At 38.5% G+C, this 21,655-nt stretch overlaps 1 long non-coding RNA gene across 11 annotated transcripts; it reads right to left on the minus strand.

The window, feature by feature from the left end:
• Positions 1-13,411: 13,411 nt before the first annotated feature.
• LOC105354409 (uncharacterized) lies at positions 13,412-20,161 on the minus strand. Of its 11 annotated transcripts, none has more exons than XR_013657480.1 (4): positions 16,158-19,864; positions 15,859-16,074; positions 15,644-15,776; positions 13,412-13,760 (listed from the first exon to the last, which is right to left on the minus strand). It is a non-coding gene; the product is annotated as an uncharacterized LOC105354409 (long non-coding RNA). The 11 variants fall into 11 exon arrangements; XR_013657483.1 differs by lacking the exon at positions 13,412-13,760 and having other exon boundaries at positions 15,105-15,776; positions 16,158-16,303; positions 16,389-19,863; XR_013657474.1 differs by having other exon boundaries at positions 15,644-16,074.
• Positions 20,162-21,655: the final 1,494 nt, after the last annotated feature.

Below are 21,655 nucleotides of genomic sequence, written 5' to 3' on the forward strand. Positions count from 1 at the left end.
CTAAGACTAGGTGGATTCCCCTGCTTCGCTGACGTTGAGACAAGCAGCTTCTATACAGCTGCCTCCCTTTGTAGTCAGACTTCCCCACCTAGCAGTTGGAATTAGCCTTACCCAGATGCTTTTTCTTGCAGTGTGACAGGTGGATCCAAGACGTCCTTTCAGCAATCTTGACGGCTGTTGGTGTAGTCAGCAGGACTTGGAATGGCCCTTCCCACCGTGGGCTGGACCAACACTTCCTTTTTATGGCCTTCACAAACACCCAGTCACCAACCTGCACTGGTGAAGTGTCCTGTGGAGATAAAAAGGAATCTGGCACTTGATTTGTCCTTTGCACATCTTTAGTGGTAAACATTTTTCTCAAATAATCCACTAAATTTGCATCATCATCTGGAGAATGTTGCTGTGTAGGATCAAGGTCTGGTAACCTATAAGAACGTCCATACAACATTTCAAAAGGCGTTAAAGGTTGACCTGCTGTGCGTGTGATACGCATGCTTAGTTGAACTAAGTCTATGCAGTCAGGCCACTGTCTGTTTGTCTCTTCCATGCATTTCTTTAACTTTGATTTGATAGTGCCATTAGTTCTCTCAACTAATCCTGCACTCTGTGGGTGATAACTACAATGTCTCTTTAAATCAATACAAAGATGTTGAGCCATTTTGTCTATCACTTGATTTACAAAATGTGTACCATTATCACTTCTTATCACTTGTGGTATGCCAAAAGTTGGGATTATTCTTTTACAAATAGCTTTAGCTACTGTAATAGCGTCTTGTGTTGCACATGGAAAAATTTCAACCCATTTGGAAAATGCATCAATAATCACTAAACAATATTTCAATTTTTTTTTGCTTTTATTTAATTTAATAAAATCCATAAGGATTGTATGGAAAGGAAAAGGTGGTTCAGAAAATCTTCCTCTCTTAAATTTAACATTGCCTTGGGGATTATGATGCATACATGTAACACATTGTTTACAAACAGTTTTTTGAATAGAGAATAAATCCATAAGTTGTATAATATTTCTCTGATAAATTCATCCTCCCCCCTGTTGAATCATGGCAAGGCCCATGACTCAAAATTGCTGCCCATTTGTACATGGATTTTGGTATAATAGGTTTTCCTTCTGTGCTGACATAAAAACCTTGTTCTAACTTTGCTCCCTTTTTCAACCATAAATCTTTTTCTTGTTTCGGTGCGCTGTGTTGCATTTCTTTTAAAACATCAGCGGGTGCATCTGCAGTCACATTCTCATTTGTGCATATTTCTACATCTTTTGTTGCAGCTTGCTTTTCTGTTGCATCTGCAAAGGCATTCCCTTTAGAAATATGATCTGTTCTTTGTGTGTGTCCCTCACGTTTACATTTTGCCACTTTAGATGGTAACATTACAGCAGTTAATAATTCTTTCAGTAAGTCTACATGCGTTACTGGTTTTCCTGTTGATGTTTTAAACCTTCTGTTCTTCCACTGTTGACAAAATAAATGCACTGTAGCAAATGCATATTGGCTATCAGTGTAGATTGTAACTGGTTTATCTTTAAACAGTTTGCATGCTTCAGTTAAGGCTGTCAACTCTGCTGATTGTGCTGAGTAATTTCCAGGCAGGGGTCCTGCCTTCAAAACCTTATCTTGAGTTACAACAGCAAAACCCACTTTGTTTCTGCCTGTTTCATCTTTCTTTGCTGACCCATCAACAAAAACTATTTCTCTTTCAGTGAGATCTAAAAATTCATCACTAATTGGTTGAATTTCTAGTTCTGATTCATCTTTTATCTTGTCATTTCTTTTACCATCTAATCAATCTGATTTCTTCCTTTCAGGACAATCTCTCTCCCAATGATCTCTCTGTCCACAAATCCAACATCCATCATCAATTTGCTCTGACCCTCTGTTGCTACTTCCTCTAGACCTTCTTCTAAAATTTTCTTTAAAATTTCCTTTTCCACGACCACAATTTCTTCCTCTGTTCACATTCCTTCCAAAAAACACATCACTACTTTCCTCCTGCCAAAATGTATGTTCACTTTGATTCCTAAATTTCTTTTTATTCACCATCACTTTTTCTGCATGAACAGCAAAATTCCTAAACTGTTGTAGTGCTCCTGTTGGTAGATCAACGTAAAGTTTCCTTATCTAGTCTGCAATCTCTGGTCTCATAGCTTGCAGTAAAGCTTGTTTCAGCTGCTGTCTATAGGGACTTTTATCATTATCATTATCTCTGAGTCCACTATTAGCTTTAAAACTTCTTCAAATCTGACCCTAAAATCATACACTAATTCTCCATCTTTTTGGTTATTTTGACCAATCTTTCCATAATCAGGTCTCATTGGAAAGGCTTCTCTAATTCTTTGTCCTAAAAGTGTAAGACTTTGAACCAACTCTTAAACTGTTATGTGGAAGAGGTCTGGGTGGATAGTCATCATTCATAGGATTCCTTTACTTTTGCCCAGTCTTCATAGCAGTCATACATGGTTTCTGACATTTAATGCCATTCAGATGGTAAGCTCTCTGAAATTCCATCATTTGCTCATGAAAATCCTGTGGATTTTCCCTGTGAGAGATAACTCCCCTCACTGCCTTCCTAACATCTTCTAATGTCCAGGTGCTAAACACAAGAAGTGTAGGCCTCTGGCCATCTTCTCCAGCTCTGGGATTGGGCACTTCAATCATTGGGTTCAGATGACTCTCCAGCTTCTTCCAAACCAACCCCCATAGTTTTACTCCATTCAAGTTTTTTCCCTTTTCCTCCTAACATTATTTTTTCTTTTTCTGGTTTATTTAAATCAGTCACTGGTGGGTTAAAACCCGTCAACAGAGGAGCATTTGTCCCCTGGTAGGGAGGAGGTGAGAAATCAGCCGGTTTCTGCTCTCCCCCCCTTTTCATCCTGCTCCTGCTCGGTCTGCACCCTGCTGCAGCCAGCTGTTGCAGGGGTCTGAGTCTCACAACTGATTTATCTCTAGTTTTACTTTTCTGAATGCCATTCTTTATTTTTCGTTGCTTCATTTAAGCACAGTTTTGCACAAATTAATTCTTCACTATTTTTTTGTTTCTTTTGTATTTTTTATTTTGTTTTTAATTTGTAACCTTTGAACTAATTCAGTACATTCCCCTTAAAATTGTAGTTTTTATCCCATTTTATCAAGAATGTAGTTGAACCTGGATGAACCTCTTTCCATATATTTTTAATCTCATGATAATTCAACTTTTTTATTTGAATTCCCCCATTTTTTAAATTTTTTTTATTCATTATGTTAGTCACAGAGTGTGATCAGAACCAACAGAGAATTTCTCTCAGGACCGAATTTCACTCCCCGTGCAACAAGCTTCTAGGTCAGACCTATTGTCTGATCCGGTCACACGTTTAGGGTCCTCCCAGGAGCAAAACACGTTTTAGACTCTGAGTTCTTTTCACCTAAAGCCTAATGAGATGAAATCTTGTTCTACTCCAACAAGCAGCCTTGTGTTAACACCGCAAGGTTTCCAGCTGCTCACTGCTTCGAACAAGTTCACTCCTTTCACACACGCACACACATTCACACCAAAAAAAACGTTTTTATTTTTATTTATTTTTAAATTTTAATAGGCCTTTTAGGGACTTGAACCCTCTAACGCGTTTTAGGCTGCAGGACTCGAACCTACACCTTTATTTAGAATTCTGGACTTTTCCGGGACTCCAAACCCACACGTGTTTTAGGCAACAGGACTTGAACCTGTCCCTCAGAATTCTGGGCCACTTCGGGGACTTGAACCCCTGAAAAAGCGCTGTACTTGCCTTGTCGTTGTGGTCTGACTGGTTAACGAATAACGTCAATCCGGACCCAGGGATCAGACCAGTCGATTGGCCGGCGTAGAATTCACTACGACGGACTTTCCTCCGGAGACCTAGTCTCACGGGCTGTGCACAGACTTCAATCGGCATGGTCCTCCCCCAAGGACGCAGATATGTTGTCATCCGGCTCGAATGGACCAAAAAATGTCAGATAAATGCATCTAGACATTAAAGAAAAACACAATTATAAACAACAAACCACAACAAGAATCAAGTTTCTCATGCACGAGGGAGAGGAGCAAATGTGTTGGAAAAGGTCCACCACGTTTCTCTTCTCAAAAGTCTGCCTCTCCCCGTGCTGCTTTTATTAAGAACACAAGAAGGAGGTAACATTTTCAAGACAAAGACAAAAAGTTCATTAGGGGGTGTCGTCAAATGACCCTTTTGGTTGGATTCTAACTTCAAACAGTATCCCTTATGAGCTCAGGACAGTGTGTCGTAAACCCCTCATCCTGGGTGGGGGATGAGAAGCAGATGAACAAACACACAACTGTTTTCAGAAGAGGTAAAAAGGTCAATCTGAGTTAACATTTAAACATACATTTAACCAAATACATTTAAGCAATGATAATAATAAAACAAATTCCTTCACAGAGAGCAAGTTCAAAGCAAGTCTTCATTTTTCATCAACTCCTAAATTGTGACTTCGTGAGAAGTGTAAATTTGTAGTCTTTTTTTTTTTTTTAATGACAACTTATTTCTTGAATAATGCCAGAGGCTCCTCTAGTTCTGGGTTCTGTCAATCACAATTTTTAAAAACTCATTATTTAGGTTTTGTAGGGTGTTGTCTGTTGTTTCAGTCTGTAGGAATAGTATGTCATCCAAAATGTTTAAACATTTGTACAGTTTTATTGGTAACATTTGATATATTACATAAATTTTAAATCTTGTTGTATCTAAAAGTGCCAAAAATTCAAAAATAAAAATAATCTAGGTGATAATAATTATTAAAAACCATATATCAAGACAAAACAGAATAACACTACAGAATAAAATTTTTTCAGTCTGAACAAAGATGTTATTCTTAAATTTCAAGGGTGGAGCAGGTAAAATCGATTACTTCATTATGTGAATATATGTTTCTATGTTCACTTGAAGCTGTAATAACTGGATTATTGTGTCCGATCAACGTAATTATGAGTCATAAAGTTGATTTTCGGTTGTGATTTCTCCGTTTTCAAATGTAAAGTTTAATAAAAGTTACATTCAGTGTTTAAAAAATGTAACGGATCACACTGAAATAATTCAGTTTGACCTGGTGCAAGATTTGTGGAAAAAAACACGAATATATGTTAACTAGCCTAAAAAAATGCCCAGATGAAATGGATATGTACAGGCGGGACATTTATCATGAGATGTCTAAGAATCAAACAATTAATTTGTAGTGGATTAATGCAGCTTCTTTTATATATCTACTTTCTAAAACCAATTTCTAATTCTTTTTTTGTTATAAGAATGCATTCAGACGACTTATCCCATATCCCAAATGTCACTTACTGTTACATATTTAGTCAAAAATCATTTCATTATTGTCAGACTAAATCATGCATAGCAATCGTGTTTAACGAAGGGATTCGCATAACTTTGCCTTCTTTTTTCTCTGTTTGCCTTTCTGTCTCTGTTTTCTTTATCCACTTAAACCTTTGTGAAAGAGCACCGACTTACTAAAGCAAAAGATTGACACACTGACCTCTGAAATGCTTGCTCCAGCCATCACTTCTAAATGTGCGTTTAAATGTATATGTGCGTTTTTGGCTTCCATGTTTAAAACTTTCGTGTTAACAAGCAAATCTCTACGACCATTTCCAGGCTTTACATACAAAACGAGTGTGGTGGTTGAACCTCAAACCACCACATAGGTGTTAGTATTTCTTTATTTTTCTTTAAATTAAAACGATCATTTTTACTTTGTTTACTTAAAATAAATTAACAATGGGTGCACACGTTTGATTGATTTGTTTTAAGTGAAAAAATAGTTTATTCACTTTTTTTTGTTTTCTGAGTTTCCATCCCAGGTGAGCCCATCCATAGTAATCAGCAGAGGAGATTGGGAAATTCCACTGAGGAACTGCAGGGATTAACAACTCCTCATGGACTTTAGTTTTGCTTATTTAAAGGAAATTATTCCGTTAACTTTTTGTTGAAGACTATTTTTGTATTGTATGAATTTTGTTTGGTTTATGTTTTCCTGTTTTGTAATTAGATTAATTGGTTGGAATGTTTGATTAGCTTGTTTCTCCTCTCTTATGTCTCCAGTATGGTTTGTCCCTGTCTATAAAGCTTCCCCAGTGTGTCAGTGCAGGGCGGAGTCTGGTCAGGCCTTTTCAGTTGATTATCAATTGTTTTGTTTCATTTAGTTATGTTTTTAGTTGGGCCCAAATTACTTTAGTTTTGAAACTATTCTGTTTTTGTACCTTTTTATCTTCTTTTAAAAAAAACTCTACCAAAAAAAACAAACATATTAAAAGATCTTGCAAAAAATCCCCATTGGTCCATTGACTAATTGTGAACCTTCTCAATTGGTGTCAGAAGTAGGATAGTCAATTGGACATTAGTTTAAGTCATGCGAGGAGCCAGAGCCAAAGCTTCAAACCTGTCACCAGACAAAGATTATATAAAAGGACTTTGACACTGAGGAGAGTGGAGCTGTAGGTGGCACTGCGGGTGAAGAAGGTAAGGAGCCCAGCTTATATGACCTTGCAAACATTCTGCAAACCCACATTGGACAGCAAAGGGCCCAACAGGCCATGTGGGATAAAGAAGTTGCCAGACAAGATCAGAGGTTTAAGGCTCTTCAACACCAGTTCAGCCTTCTTCAACGTGAGGTCCAATCCCACACTACAGACCAAGAGCCTACTACACCACCCAGGTGTCAAAAAACGAATGCATCCAGTGGCTCCCACTCAGAAGCTTCATCTCCGCAAAGGGACCTTGGCTCAGATGATGTGTTTAATCTTCCTTCACATTTTAAGCAACAACCAAAGCTACATCCTTTAAATGAAGATGATGACATTGAGCACTTCCTGATAACTTTTGAGAGAATAGCAGCAGCTTGCAGATGGCCAAAGTCAGAGTGGGCATTCCATATCATCCCATTACTGACTGGCAAAGCCAGAAGCGCATATGTTCATATGGATGTTGATGATTCTATGAATTATGATGAAGTTAAGTGTGCTATTCTCCAGAAATATGACATCAACTGTGAAACTTATCATCAGAGATTTCGCGCCCTCTATGTGAAGCCAGATGAAACACCAAAGGAACTGTACACGAGTCTGTAGGATTGGATGGGATTGTATGGGAAATGGATTCGACCCAAAGGTAAAACTGGTGAAGAAATTAGGGTCATGATTATACTGTAGCAGTATCTTCGAATGTTGTCACCAGAACTTCAAGTGTGGATTAAGGAAAGGGATCCAAAAACGGCATCTGAAGCTGCTTCCTTAGCTGATGCATTCGTGGCTGCTCGATGGAAGAAGCAATCATAAGCTTACAGTAGCCACAAGAGGAGTGGGCAGACTACTACCCAAAAAGATTCAGCAGCTTTTTCGGGTGTGAGTGAGCCACCATTGACTGAAAAAGTAACATCTGCACACCATTCTAAATCTTTTATTAGAAAGTCCATTTGCTATTTGTGTGGACAGGAGGGCCACACAAAGCCCAAGTGCCCCCAAGCTATTGCACAGTTTACGCAGATGTGTTTTGTGCCCAGAGCAACACCTGAACCAACCCATGTGACGAGCCCTCTAAAGGAGACCGCTGTGGAAATAAATGGTCAAATGTTGAAAGCTCTCATAGACACTGGAAGTACACAAACATTAGTTCAGAGAAGGTATGTCTCACCTCACACCATCTCTCCTACCAAGGCCCTCTCGATCTGCTGCGTGCATGGGGATGAGAAGCAGTATCCAACTGCTAATGTTTACCTTAAAGTGAAGGGACAGATCTATCTGCTTTATTGCAGACAGTTTGCATTGCACCAGTGGTGTTGGGGCATGATCTACCTGTACTACTGGACTCATTGCATGTTACTCCAGGATAATGTTGGTGTAACTCGGGCCCAAGCTAAACAAAAAGATGAGACTGTCAAAATGTTGAACTCAGTGCCATTCTATGATGCAGACATAGAAGTTGGGGAGACTAAAGAGCATAAATCACACAAACGGCAAAAGCGAGAGAAGTTTCTGCACAACATAGTCAACTGCAGCACTGCCAGAACCTGACACTTTGCTTGGTTACCAAATCCCTGGTAATATTGGTGAGTTCCAGCACCAGGATGAGACCTTAGCAGAGTGTTTTAAAAAGCTGAACAACTGCAGAAGTGCCATGACTGACCTCTGCATTGAAAGTGGCATCCTCTACCAACAGCACGGAGCAGTGAAACAACTAATGGTTCCTCGTGACGTCAGAGACACCATTTTATCTCTGGGCCATTCAATTCCTTGGGCTGGCCACCTGGGGAAGAACAAAACCTTGGCTCGAATCCAGAGGTGGTTTCACTGGCCCAGTCTACAGAAAGATGTCACTAACTTCTGTAAAAGTTGCCCGCAGTGCAAGAAGACTTCAAGCAGATACCCACCTAAAGCTCCTCTGCAGCCTTTTGCCACTCATCAGCACCCCCTTTGAACGCCTTGGAATGGACATTGTGGGCCCAGTGGAGAGAAGCAAGTGTGGTAACCAGTTTATGCTCGTCATTACAGACTACGCAACAAAGCACCCTGAAGTATTTGCTCTTAAGTCAGTAAAAGCCAAGACGGTTGCTTTTTGCCTGGTTCAGTTTTTTTCAAGGGTTGGTTTTCCAAAGGAAATCCTGACTGGCCAGGGGACAAATTTCATGTCTAAACTGCTGAAGGATGTGTATAAGTTACTTGGCATCAAAGGCCTGAGGATTACACCTTACCATCCACAAACGGATGGTTTAACGGAAAGGTTCAATCAAACACTGAAGCAAATGTTACGCAAGTTCATCAATGACACAGGTTCTGACTGGGACCAGTGGCTCCACTATCTGCTTTTCGCTTACAGGGAAGTTCCACAAGCCTCCACCGGTTATTCCCCATTTGAGTTTCTGTTTGGACATGAAGTGAGGGGACCTCTAGCGCTGTTGAGGGAAACCTGGGAGGATGGAAAAGGTAGAGAACCAATTAACATTGTGTCTTATGTCATCAAGATGAGAGAAAAGTTGGAGAAGATGTCTGCCCTTGGTCAGGAGCACATGGTGATCTCTCAAGCAAACCAGAAAACCTGGTGTGACAAAGCTGCTCGCACCAGAAGTTTTTGCCCAGGTCAGATAGTGTTGGTGATGCTGCCAACAGTGGAGAGCAAGCTACTGGCTAAGTGGCAAGGGCCCTTTGAAGTTATTCAAAAATTGGGTCCCACCACTTACAAAATCTCTGTTCCAGATCACAGCCACAGAAGTTGTGTTCTGTATGTCAATCTGGTGAAGGAGTGGATCCCTGGAGCAGAAGAACTTGTGACTGTTCTTGTTCTCATTACAGACTGCACACTTTGACACTGTCTCTTCAATGTGTTTGGACATGTTTGGCCAATTTAAATGTATCTGGCTCTTTCTTTGTACTTGACAATTCCCAAGTGTGATTCGTGAATTTTTTCAAGCATTTCTTGTCTCAACCTTTGTGGTACTATGAGCTTTGATCCCTTGAACATCAGTCCAGCTGTGTATTTGATCTCTTACTTGAATGTCCAATATGGCTGAATTTCTTTGTGAAACAGCATGCCGCTTTTTTGTCCATCCTCTCTGAACTCTCTCTTTTAGGTGTTGTAGTTCTGGATTTTCTGCTGCAGCTTTCTTAAACTTGTTCAGCTTTTCCTCTGACATTGGAAGTTGAGGTGTAATCATGTTTACCTCCAGCTCTTTTCTCATCAAATCTTCTTTCTCTTTTAAGAATACTCGGTTCAGTGTGTCTGCAATATGGAGTTCTTTGCCGGGTTTGTAAGTCACTTTCAAGCTGTATCTTTGCAATCTCAGGAGCATTCTCTGTAATCTCATGGGGGCTTGGTGCAGAGATTTCTTGAAGATGCTCTCCAGTGGCTTGTGATCACTTTCAACCTGAATGTCTTTTCCATAAACGTACTGGTGAAACCTGTCACAGCCATACACAATTGCTAGCAGCTCTTTTCTATCTGAGCATATCTTTGCTGACAATCTGTTAGTGCTCGTGACCCGTAGGCTACAGGTAGTCCATCTTGCAGTAAAACTGATCCCAAGCCTTTTGAACTTGCATCGACTGAGAGTGTCACTGGCTTGTTGACATCATAAAACTTCAGAGTTGGAGCCTTGGTGACGAGCTGTTTAAGATGTTCCAAGCTCTTTTTCTGTGCTTCTTCCCAGTGCCACTCTATGTCTCCGTCAAGCAGCTCTCTCAGTGGTGCACTGATGTCTGACAGTTTTGGTATGAATTTGGTCAAGTACTGGACCGTCCCTAAAAACCTCTGTAGTTCTTGTTTGTCCTGAGGTGGGGGTGGCTGCGTCACTGCTCTTACTTTTTTTTATCTGGTTTCAGTCCTTAATCTTTGAGTGTGTGTCCAACATATTTGATTTCATTACTTTTGATGAAACATTTGTTTCTGTTCAGTTTCAGGTTGTATTGTCTTGCTCTGTCCAGCAGGTTTCTCAGTCTGTGATCGTGTTCCTCTTTCGAGTCGCCCCATACTAGCATATCGTCTATGATGTTTACAACACCATCCAGATCCTCAATCATTTGTGCTACCCCTCTCTGGAACACTTCGGGTGCTGATGAGATGCCGAAAGGCAGCCGTAGAAACCTGTAACGACCGATGGGTGTGTTAAATGTACAGAGGCCTTGAGCTTTCATCAGCCAGCTTGATCTGCCAAAACCCCTGGTTAGCGTCTAACACAGAGAAGTATTTGCCGTTTGGCATAAGAGACACAACTTCTTCCACAGTGAGCAATGGATAATGTTCTCGTTTTATTGCTCTGTTCAAGTCTTTTGGATCCATGCATATCCGAATTATCTTGGGTGTAACCGCAGTCACCATGCTGTTGACCCACCCGGTCGCCTCTGTCTGTCTTATAATAACTCCCATGTTTTCCATTTTCTGCAGTTCTTTAATTACTCTGTCTCTTAGGGTACAGAAATCCTTCTGGGTGCGTGTACAACTGGTGAGACTGAGTGGTCTATTTCGATTAGATGCTGACCTGGCAAACAACCAAGACCGTCAAACAAATCATTATAGTCTTTGAGAATGTCTTGTTCTCTTCCAACTGCATATACTCTCTGAACTAAGTGTATTTTTAAGCATGTAGCACCTCCAGCTATAGTGCTCTCATCTTCCTGAGTGATTTCAAACTCAATCTTGTGCTTTTTCCTTTGAACTTACAGATCAGTTGTTTCTTGCCTATTGGTGCCACCTTGTGACCAAAACAGGGGACTAGTTTTGTTTTGCTTTCTTTCAATGATCCTGCAGCTTCAAGTGCAGTGAGAGTTTTCACAGACATAACGTTACAATCTGCTCCTGTGTCCAGCTTACATGTCACCTGTTTTTTGTTGATCTTGAAGTTTTCTGTCCAAATCTCAGTGTTTGTATCTCCAGAATCTATGACAGCAATGGCCTTTTCCTCTGTGTTTACTGCTCCCAGAAACATGTCATTTTCCCTTTTTCTCTGCTCCACTGTATGCACTCTTTCCTTGCTGCTTCCTTTGGACTTGTGATCTGCAGATTTTAGCAAAACGATAATTTTTCTTTAACTGCATGGTTGAGTCCACATCTATTGCAGTTTATTTCTTTCAGCTCTGCTTTCACAGGTTTAAATGTTCGTTTATTTTCTTTTGTCATCAGTTTACTCACTTCTGCTTCTTCAGGGAGAGCTTTCACCTGGATGGTCGTTATTTCACTGGCACTGCAAATATTAATGGCCTTTTCTAATGTCAGATCTGCTTCTCTGAGTAATCTGCCTCTCACTTGGTCATTCGTAATTCCACACACAATTCTGTCACATACCAGGGAATCGTGTAAATCTTTGAATTCACAGTCCTTGGCTTTTTTTTTTAAATCTGTGACATATGCATCAATGGTTTCTTCCTGTTTCTGCGCTCTTGTGAAAAACATGTGCCGTATGTAAGTTAAGTTTTTTCTAGGTTCACAATGGTCCTTAAACTTCTCTTTTAGCACTTCAATTTTGTCTTTCTCGTCGTCTCCAAATTATATAATTACAAATTAAGTATTGTATACTTTTACCGCCTCAACTCCCGCGACGTGAAGAAAATTTGCACTTGCACCTTCTCGGACTTTTCCGTGATGCCGCTGGCTGTACAGAAGAGCTCAAAACGCTGACTCCAGTTCCTCCAGTTTTCCGTCAAGTTTCCTTGCAAACTTAGATTCGGTGGTGGTTGAAACTGCGCCATTTCCTCTTCTTTCAGAATGCTTTTCTTCTGACACCATGTAATATTGATGAGTCCGGACGCCCTCCGTTGTTGGAACAGGCTTTAATTATAACACAGACTCGCCATTAACCTTGTACTTCAGCCACATGTACAACACCGCCTCCTAGTGTGTATCTCACGATGACAAAAAACTGGCATACGTCACAACTGCCACGACAAAGTTTTCGCATGCGTTGTTTGTTATCTCACTTTTTTTTCTTATCTTTGAGTTAAGTTTCAATTTGACGTGACAAAGCTGCCATCAAACAGCTGCTGATTGGTCTAGATCCTAACCAATCAAATTGCCATATTTATCTAACATGGTGTCAGCTACCGAGGCACAGAAACCGAACCAGCTCTTTTTACCCTCAATTTGCCTTTTTGGATGAACTTTGCAACTTTGGTTGACTGTTGCATCTTCATCCAAAAAAGAAGGTCTCAAACATATAAGTGGGTGCAACAGTTTTTAATTTGCATAACCGAACCTCTCTGCACAGCCTGACATCATGTCTTTTTCAACTTCCTCTTGTTCAACACACAATGCCACAACTCAACTAAACTTGCAGGTCTGCCCTCTGCTGGTCACTCATTTACAATACAATATTGAAACACAATCTTCTCAAATTCAAGATCCCACAAAGACATTTTCATTTTTTTGTAATTGTAACAATAATTCATACTTTCATTCTTTTTTTAACATTGGTTAATTTTTATTAAGTCAGATTTGTGAATTTATGGCTGGGGATCTCCTGAAACAGTAAAGTTTATCTGGTGACATTAAATCATCAGGTCTGTGTGAGATCTGTGAATCCTGCAGAGCAAATTATTGGTAAAAAGTGAGATTCTCTTCAAGATCTGTTTTTTAAAACCAAAAAATAAAAGATTTAAAGCACATGTTATTTTATGCTGCACAAGTGTTTGGGATCAGATGAGAAGCAATAATAAGCAAAAGAATGATGGCTCACCAAAGGAGACTCAATGTATTTAATATTATGACTATTTAACAATTCACCATAATTTTACCGAAAAGGCACAAATGCTCTCGTAAACTTCCCCAAATTCATAAAGTCCCATTAGTTGTTACGTACTGAAGAAAAATGAGAAATCTGTCGCTTTGAGATTTCTTCCATGCGTGTTCGTATGTCGGGAGAATGACCAGAAAATGCGAACGGAATAAGATTAAGAGGTTTTATTTCCCTAACAAAGAGCTCTAAACAAAAATAAAACAGAATAAAGCAGATCGATCTGGGTGTCCAAAATCAAGGCCTGCAATACGTAAGACATTACAATCCAATTCACATGCAGCTTGTCTGGACACACAACTTTTTCCAAAGCATGGCTCTTTTAAACATGTGGTCAGAGTCCCTCCTCATGCAGCATGATGGCCGCTGAATCTCCACCTCTGGACGCTAGAGATTGGCTGACAGAGGAGCCCGCCTACTTCCTTCAGTCCATCACAGCATCTGGTCTCTGCTTCCCGTGGTCCTCCACACGTGAGCGGACGCCTGGAGTTGTTCCCACAGCTACAATCCGTATAGAGATAGTTAATTTATGGCCCATGTCAGACCTACAACCAAATGGCCTTAGAAGATCAAAGACTGTTTCTTCCCCTGACGGGGGATGGACGTGGAGCTGCCTTCTCACATATGCAACTTAAGGAAGCTTCTTCAAGGTTCAAAGGATTTTAAAGCACACACTTCAGCAAATGACTTATCTTCAATGTAATAAAATTTAAGACTGACAACCCTAATGAAATTACCAAAAATATAAATTCCTTCAGTAACTATAGGTGTGTGAACTTTGTTCTCCACATTTGACCCATCTCCTGGGGGAGCAGTGAGCTGCAGACACAGCTCAGGAACCATTTGGTGATTTAACCCTCCCAGGGAGGGAATTTTTAGTCTTTGGTATGACTCGGCTGTGGATTTGAACTCATAACCTTCCAATCTCAGGGTGGACACTACCATAAGACCACTGAGCCATTTTTATGGTGTCTTTCAGTTTGGCAATAGTCAAAAGATTTTTTGAAGATTATAATTATATTATCAAGATTATGTTGGTGTTACTGAATGATGATACTCAGCTGCATATTTGCGGATGCGATAAACTTTATTTAAGCAGATATTAGAGAAACCTTTTCATTAGAGTTGTTGATGTTTCATCTCATCTAGCAGCCTGAGAACATTTTAAAAGTAGTTCTTGGTTCCTTTTGGTCTTTTTATTTGTCTCCTAGAACTGATTCTGGCCAAGCTGCTTTAATATAATTATTGGTTTTTATTTCACAATAAGACATTTTTATTTTGATAAGACAAAAAAACCTTCTATTATTATTAGATGGCCAGTAGGCCGGTAAGATGATGTAATACTAAAAACTGTTGCATTATTTTGCAATGATGCCAATTTGTCTTCAAATTTTACTTTTAGGCTCCAATCTAACAAAGCAGACATCTAATATGTATGTTAAATGCCTATTATAGAAATAATAATAGCAATTTAGCAGGATTGCATATTAAGAGAGTTCAGTGATCCACTTTTTATCATTAGCAGAAACACATAGAGGTACAGCTAGTGGTGATTTAACGACAGTCACAAATGATAACCACATAGCAGTGACTACATTGATTTGTTTTTTTCTGAGGCTGTGAAAGAAGCGGATTGTTTCACCAAATGTAAACACTTTAACAGGTTGTACAGGTTTCCTAATGGCTGCCCACATGTTTGTGTATTTTCTGCTTTTTAATTGTGAATTTCAGTATTGGAGTAAGAATTGGAGTAAGAATTGGGAGGTTAAACAGCAACAATCCTGCCGACAATAGGATAACTTGTCAGGAACTGGTGATTTAGGACCCAATAAGCAGGAGACAGGCTTAGTGACAGAAACTTTGACATTTAATAAATAACCTTGAAAAAACCCATAGGGAGAGAGAGAGTGAAACAAACACAAAAAAGAAAAACGATGACAACATATAACCTGACAATGAAGAAATGAACACCAGAAATGAACACTAGACATTTGAATACACTGAAGGTAATTAACTAAATGAAGACAACTATGGAGAATCAACCATAACCTGGTAATACTGACAAGGAAAACAGAATATTATAAAAAAACAAAAAACAAAAAAACAAAAGCACTCAATCCTCACATAAATTAAATAGGTGGTTTAATCACCTCATTCATATATTTTGTCTCATTTTGTAAACAATACATTGTTAAAAATATTCATTCATTCATTCATTCATTCATTCATTCATTCATTCATTCATTCATTCATTCATTCATTCATTCATTCATTCATTCCCCTTCCGGAGTCACTGGGTTGCCGGAGCCTATCCGGCCACTGTCGCAGGGTGACCGACTGGCGAACTGTCCAGGATGAAAAAGAAAGTGCCTTTTTCACATTACCTGTATTGTTCTCCTCGCAGTCACACACAACCACTTCCAAGGTCTCACGTCCAATATTGTTCTGTTGGTCTTCAATCACCAGTGGTATAGAACATTTTCCATAGGGTAGCTTCTTCAGGCTGACAAGGCCACCCTGCTGACCAGGTGAAACATGCAAAGACAGATATGTAGCTGCTTTATGCACTAGTCTTGGGAATTGACAGATGTGGACGCACCATAAGCAGGATCTAGTGTCCAATGCTGCTTATCTTCATCGTTATCAAGTGAGAAATGAAAAGGTCCACTATGTGGATCAGCATACACAGAAAGCATCACTTTATTGCTCATATTTCCACACATGATGATGCTGTTGTTGACCAGCTGTGGCTTGTGTTCATTGGTGTCCCTCAGGTGGATACTGATGGTGCAATAACTTGAGGCTGGAGGATCACCTTCAAAGCCATGACAACAAGAAACAAAAACAGAATCAGATAAACAAAGGATTTTAGATTTTGTTTCAGGTTTGTTTCAGTACCATCATCTATGGCAGCAATGACGACTTTGTAAACATTGTCAGCATCCACGAAGGGTGATTCTCTGTCCATCTTCTTAGTTGCTCTAATTTCTCCAGTTTTTTCATCAACAGACACCCAGTTAGCTGGATCTTCCAGAAGTACAAACCTGGAAACAATTGGATAAATTAGTGTTCAAACTTTATGCAGACAAGCAAGATGCTCCGTCTATGGACAGAATGCAGACACTTTACCTGAAGGAAGTAGAGTCTGGATCATGAACCTCTGGGGTGAAGAGAACCTTTCCTGTTTCAGACTCTTCTTTCTCAATCACATCTACTTTAGTTTTCTGAAACTCTGGAGGGTCATTGCTATCAATCATTATAACTTTGACACTGACTGAGTCTGGAGGATAAAGTTTGCTTCCCTGTTTAATCAATTTCCCGTTTTCACACTTAGAAAAGGGTTCAATGTTTTCCACCCCAATCTGCAAGTTGACCAAACTGTTTCTTTTCATAATTCTTTTCCTGCAAATGAGACTCAAATCAAGAATAATCAAAAATGAACCTTTTGGGTTTCATTTTCTGAACATTTGTGTAGATCATTTTAATAACATCCAGATTTGGTGAGAGCAAATGGAGTTACCTTAATGATGCTTAAAATATCCTCATTTGTTATTGGGTCTGTTTCCAGCTTAAAGATGTCTTCCTCATCCCGCTGATGAAGAAGTATTTTGCACTGGGTGTGGGGGTGGCTGGTTGCTCCCCCCTCCTTCTTTCCACATTCCATCATCCATTTTAGAAGAACATAAACACTCAACTGAGCACAGGTGTTAGCTCACCTTTGCACTAACAAATTGCGTGAATGAATGAAATATCTCACACTAGTTGGCTTGTAGGCATAAGTATGTGTGTGTGAACACTATCTGTATTGTGTACGTGTTGACATGTGGACATTTTTGCAGCTAACAGGTGTGTTTATAACATTTGAGTGTGTGTGTGGACAGGCCACGCCCCTTTGAGATTTGTGTTCTATCTGTTCCTTACCGTAATGATAAACATCCAGTAGCTTGTTGCTTTATGCTGCTTCATGGTTTTACCCCCCCCCCTCCTGTGATCACCCTCCTATCCCCCCTCTCTCTCTAACATCCCTCTCTCTTCTTCCCTTCTTTCCTTTTCCGTTCGGTCCAACACAAAAGAATTTCAAAAATAATTAAAATGAAAAAAAGGCTGGCCTCGATTACAAAAGGGGTTTATTCAGACATACCTCTGGTTTGTCAGAAGATTCATAACCCCTGTTGTTAAAGTAAAATATGTCCAACACAAGAGGCCCTCAGTTCTCATCTGCCTGCCCAGCTGTTGGACAGGACAAGTTGAAAAAAAATAAATAAATAAATAAATAAATTTAAAAAAGTACTTTGCACGCCATCCATCAGTGTTGGGAGTGTCTTTGTCCTCTACTGCCAATCTCAGAAGGTCATCATGGGTCTCCATTTTTGAGGCTGAAGCATCTGGGTTAATCAATTTTCTGGTTCTACATTGAATGATTTCATATCCAAATAAATCTCTAATATCATATTTACTCACATGAAAAAAAGGAGTCTTTTAGTTGCTCTTTGTCAATAGGTTTGTTGATATAAACTTCTCCCAGATGTTTCATTACTGGTCAAATATCCCTCATCCACAGCTACTCCGCTTATTTCAAATCTGAATTCTTTCCCTTTTATCTTGTCATTGTACATCTAAGAGAAACATATGCAAAGTCTGGTAAAGGTTTTTACATAACTAATTAGTAACTTGATATTTATTTTATCAAGGTCATCGTTTTACATGACTCTTTGTTTTACCCTTGAAAAGAAGTGAGGGTAAGACACTTTCAGTTCCTCTTGAAGTTCAAATGTAGGCACAACCCATTCTCTTTTAGTTCGCACCAAAAGATCCTGGAAAAGGAAAATCTGAGATCAATGTTTGAAAACTTTGTCCATTTGGGGTTGCCTTTCAACTTCTGTAAATGAAACCTGTAGAAAAAAATAAAATGAATTTTAAGAAAATAGCAGAAATCAATTACAGTAAATTGTAAGGACTGGCACTCCTTTACTTTAGTTTTGTCTATAGTTTAAGCTACTTTGCTGCATGTCTTAAGTAGCAGACTTTGTTCTGTTTCCCTCCTGTTCACACATGGTGCTGTTATCAACACTCTACATTATGCTTTCATCTGATCACAAAGCTTAATTGCTTGCTTTTCTTCTCAGCAAATTATAATCTGTTTTTTAGCTCTAATATTCCTGGATGGTTAATTTTCAGCTTTTCAGATGGTTTCACCTACCCCTCTGTTCTCCAACAAAAACAATGCTCAGACGTGGTCTGACCCACTTACAACTATCAGGATCTAGGCTCTGGGGATTATTCATTTATGGCCTAAGTTTATGCCACGCATGCAAGATTTCATCAGTCCAGAACGTTACCGCCAAAGATACTCCTCACGGAAATCACCACTTTGTGTAAAATGTGCTATGAAACAGTCATCGACCTGGTCCTGTTGCTTTTTTATTTATTTTTTTTATATTTTATGGGTTTAACAATTACGTTAATCGACTTACCGGATACGATTTATATTCCTACAATAGAACCAGACAGATCTGTCTAAGGTAAGTTGTTAAACAAATCAAATTTAATCAACCTATACAATTATATATTTTTTAAATAAATAAATTGATTATATAAATATTGGAAAATACCATTTAGATTGAGGGATGGTAGGTTTATTTTACTATAACAACATAAAACAACCAAGTGCATCACAGCAGATAACTCACATGTGATGGCAGCAAAAAAGGATCCATCCATTATTACAGTCCAATGTGTGGAAACACTTTGAATTTTGCAAAGATATGTGACCACACAGTGTGGTAGAATGTTCCAATAAAGTTCCATTGGTATTATTTTGATTTGGAGAAACAACATTGGGCTAAACTTTATGAAACTAAAATGTGAATGGATTTGCTATCACTGGATCGGGTCCTGAACCCTGTGTTTGGTCTGTATTCAGACTGCCGTCACACAAACTTTCCTGTACCCGACTAAAGCTTGTAAGATGTTTGAATGGATTTTAGGTCAGTGAATTGGATTGTTCAATATGAACCAATATTGACTATGAATTGTGTCATCAACCACACATTAGGATAGGATCGTTGGAGTCATTACACAATAGAGACACTCGTTTGTGTTCCAAATTTCCAAAAAAGAAAATAAATGATTTAAATCTGGCTTTGTTTGTTCGTCAAATAAGCTTAGACTAAGTTGTCTTCTTAAATGTAATAATGGACTGAATAATAAATGTATTTGTCTTTCATTTTTGGAAGAGCTTACCAAAAAACTAGTGCAGGTGTTTAAATGCAAACGAACAAACCTTTTTGTCGCAACAGATTTTAGACAAAGCCCATATCAATAGAAAAAAAAATTCTATACTGTACATGTAAACCCCCACAAATACAATTTTGTTCTAAAGGCTATATAAAACACATAAAAATGGTTTGCTCATCTTTACAAACATTTTATTGTTTAAACTATAAAGCTCAACATTTTCTAGAAATTAATACAAACATTACAAATGTGTGATAGATGAAGAAAATGTTGACTTAATGCTTACCAAATAAAGCAGACAGCTAATCCTCATCTTGATCTGCACTGCTTGCCATCAACTGTGAGGAATGCACAAACAGAGCTGGGGAGAACTTTAAAAAAAAATCTGGGAGGGAACAATGCCGTTAGCCTGCAGGTTCGTTCAGCTTGTTGCTGAAACTTGTTTGCTGTAGACACCTGACAACGGTTTAGGCTAAATGTTGTTGAAGGGAAAGCACATTATACAACGGCATTTTATCTATCACAAGGTCCACTCAAAACGTCTTACTTTTACACTAAGAATCATTTAGAATAAATCAACAACATAGTTTGCAACTTTTGTGCTAAAGCATTAATAAATCTATTGTACTTTAAATGCAATAGGTAGCTATCATTAAGCCATGCATTTCTGCTTGACTTTTCTCAGAATTAGTAGTTAATTATTTATTACATTTTGTCAACTTTAAATATTTCTATACATTTTTTTAAATGCCTTCTGCTTTTTGCTATATAAAGTGATTAATTGCATAAAAATCCTACATAAAAGCTTTCCTTTGTGGGTAAAAGGAAGATCACTGTAAATTTAAATATTCTTTACTTTTAAAGGTATTTGTAGCATTTACATTATTATGCTCTTCTGATTTATTACAGCTCAGAATATTTGTAGAAGTTGGTAGTTACCATGCATATTATTTGTTTAATGTGCCATTTGGCTTTTGACTATTGAGTGTTTTTTAACGGCAGTTCAACTCTGTCAACTACTGCAGTAATTTCCTCTCTGTCTCATTGTTTATGGTGCATAAATGTTTTTCCCTTGCAGACTGCAACACTGCACACACACAAGTTTAAACTTGTCTTTCATGAAGAAATAGACAGGATTTTCATTTCTTGATTCAATACAATTATTTTCAATTATATTCAATACAAGAAGATCTGACCAGGAGCGAAAGTATAACTGTTGGGATTACATAACAGTAACTGCTAGGAGGAAGCAGGAAACTAAGCTAGAGTTCTAGTTTACCCAAACATGAAGCACACAGCAACTTAAATAATCTAAAAGCACAAAAACAAAAAACTAAATTAAAAAGATACCAAAACTCCAATTTAGTATCTCTTTCAAAGTTTTATCTTTTTGTAATTTTGTCTCTAAATGCTACATTCGTTTTGCCAACATACTCGTGTGTATCTGAAGACAAGGTTTTGTCAAACAGGTTCCAACCGTGTTTTACTTTAATTGCACCTAGCACGATTTATTACTATGCGATTTCTCAACAGCGTAATATCAAAAAGGATTTACTGTAATCCCATCAATCAGTCAGCAGTCATAAAGGAGAGCACGTCTTACCCGAATCCAGGTTTAATCAAGATCAAGCAAAATGGAAGTCTTTAATGCTGTCACTTCTCAGATATTTACCTGACAGCTAAAAAAGTATAATCGGACCATACATATGACTGTTCCCACATCAGACCAGCTTGGCTAAAATATATCTATTCAAAGACGTGATTCAAATGAAAAAAAACAAAAAAATAAAATAAAAAACAAGATGAGAACAAACACTAGTGTCCTAAAGTCAAGAAAAACATGCTTGGAAACTAAATGAAAGCTTCATGGCTTAAAGAAAAATGTTTCATACTTGAAAAATGCTGGAGACTTTTTTTTGTACAATTCTTTTAGTTTATACAATTAATGAATTAAAAAAATACATATAATTTTTTTCTGGTTTGCCATTTTGTCAAGTTGGCAGTTTGCCGGTTTGCGACACTCGCCAGAGGTGGGGTTTTGTTTGACTCGCCCTTTCCACTACAAGTAATTATAATCAGTAAAATTGCTACAGGCCTTTAAAGCCATCCCACCTTGGAAAACTTTAACCAGTTAAGTCATTCTGTGTAACAAGTAAAGT

Source organism: Oryzias latipes, chromosome 7 (genome assembly GCF_053564925.1).
Source record: "Oryzias latipes strain Hd-rR chromosome 7, Olatipes_Hd-rR_3.1".
Lineage (NCBI taxonomy): Eukaryota > Metazoa > Chordata > Actinopteri > Beloniformes > Adrianichthyidae > Oryzias > Oryzias latipes.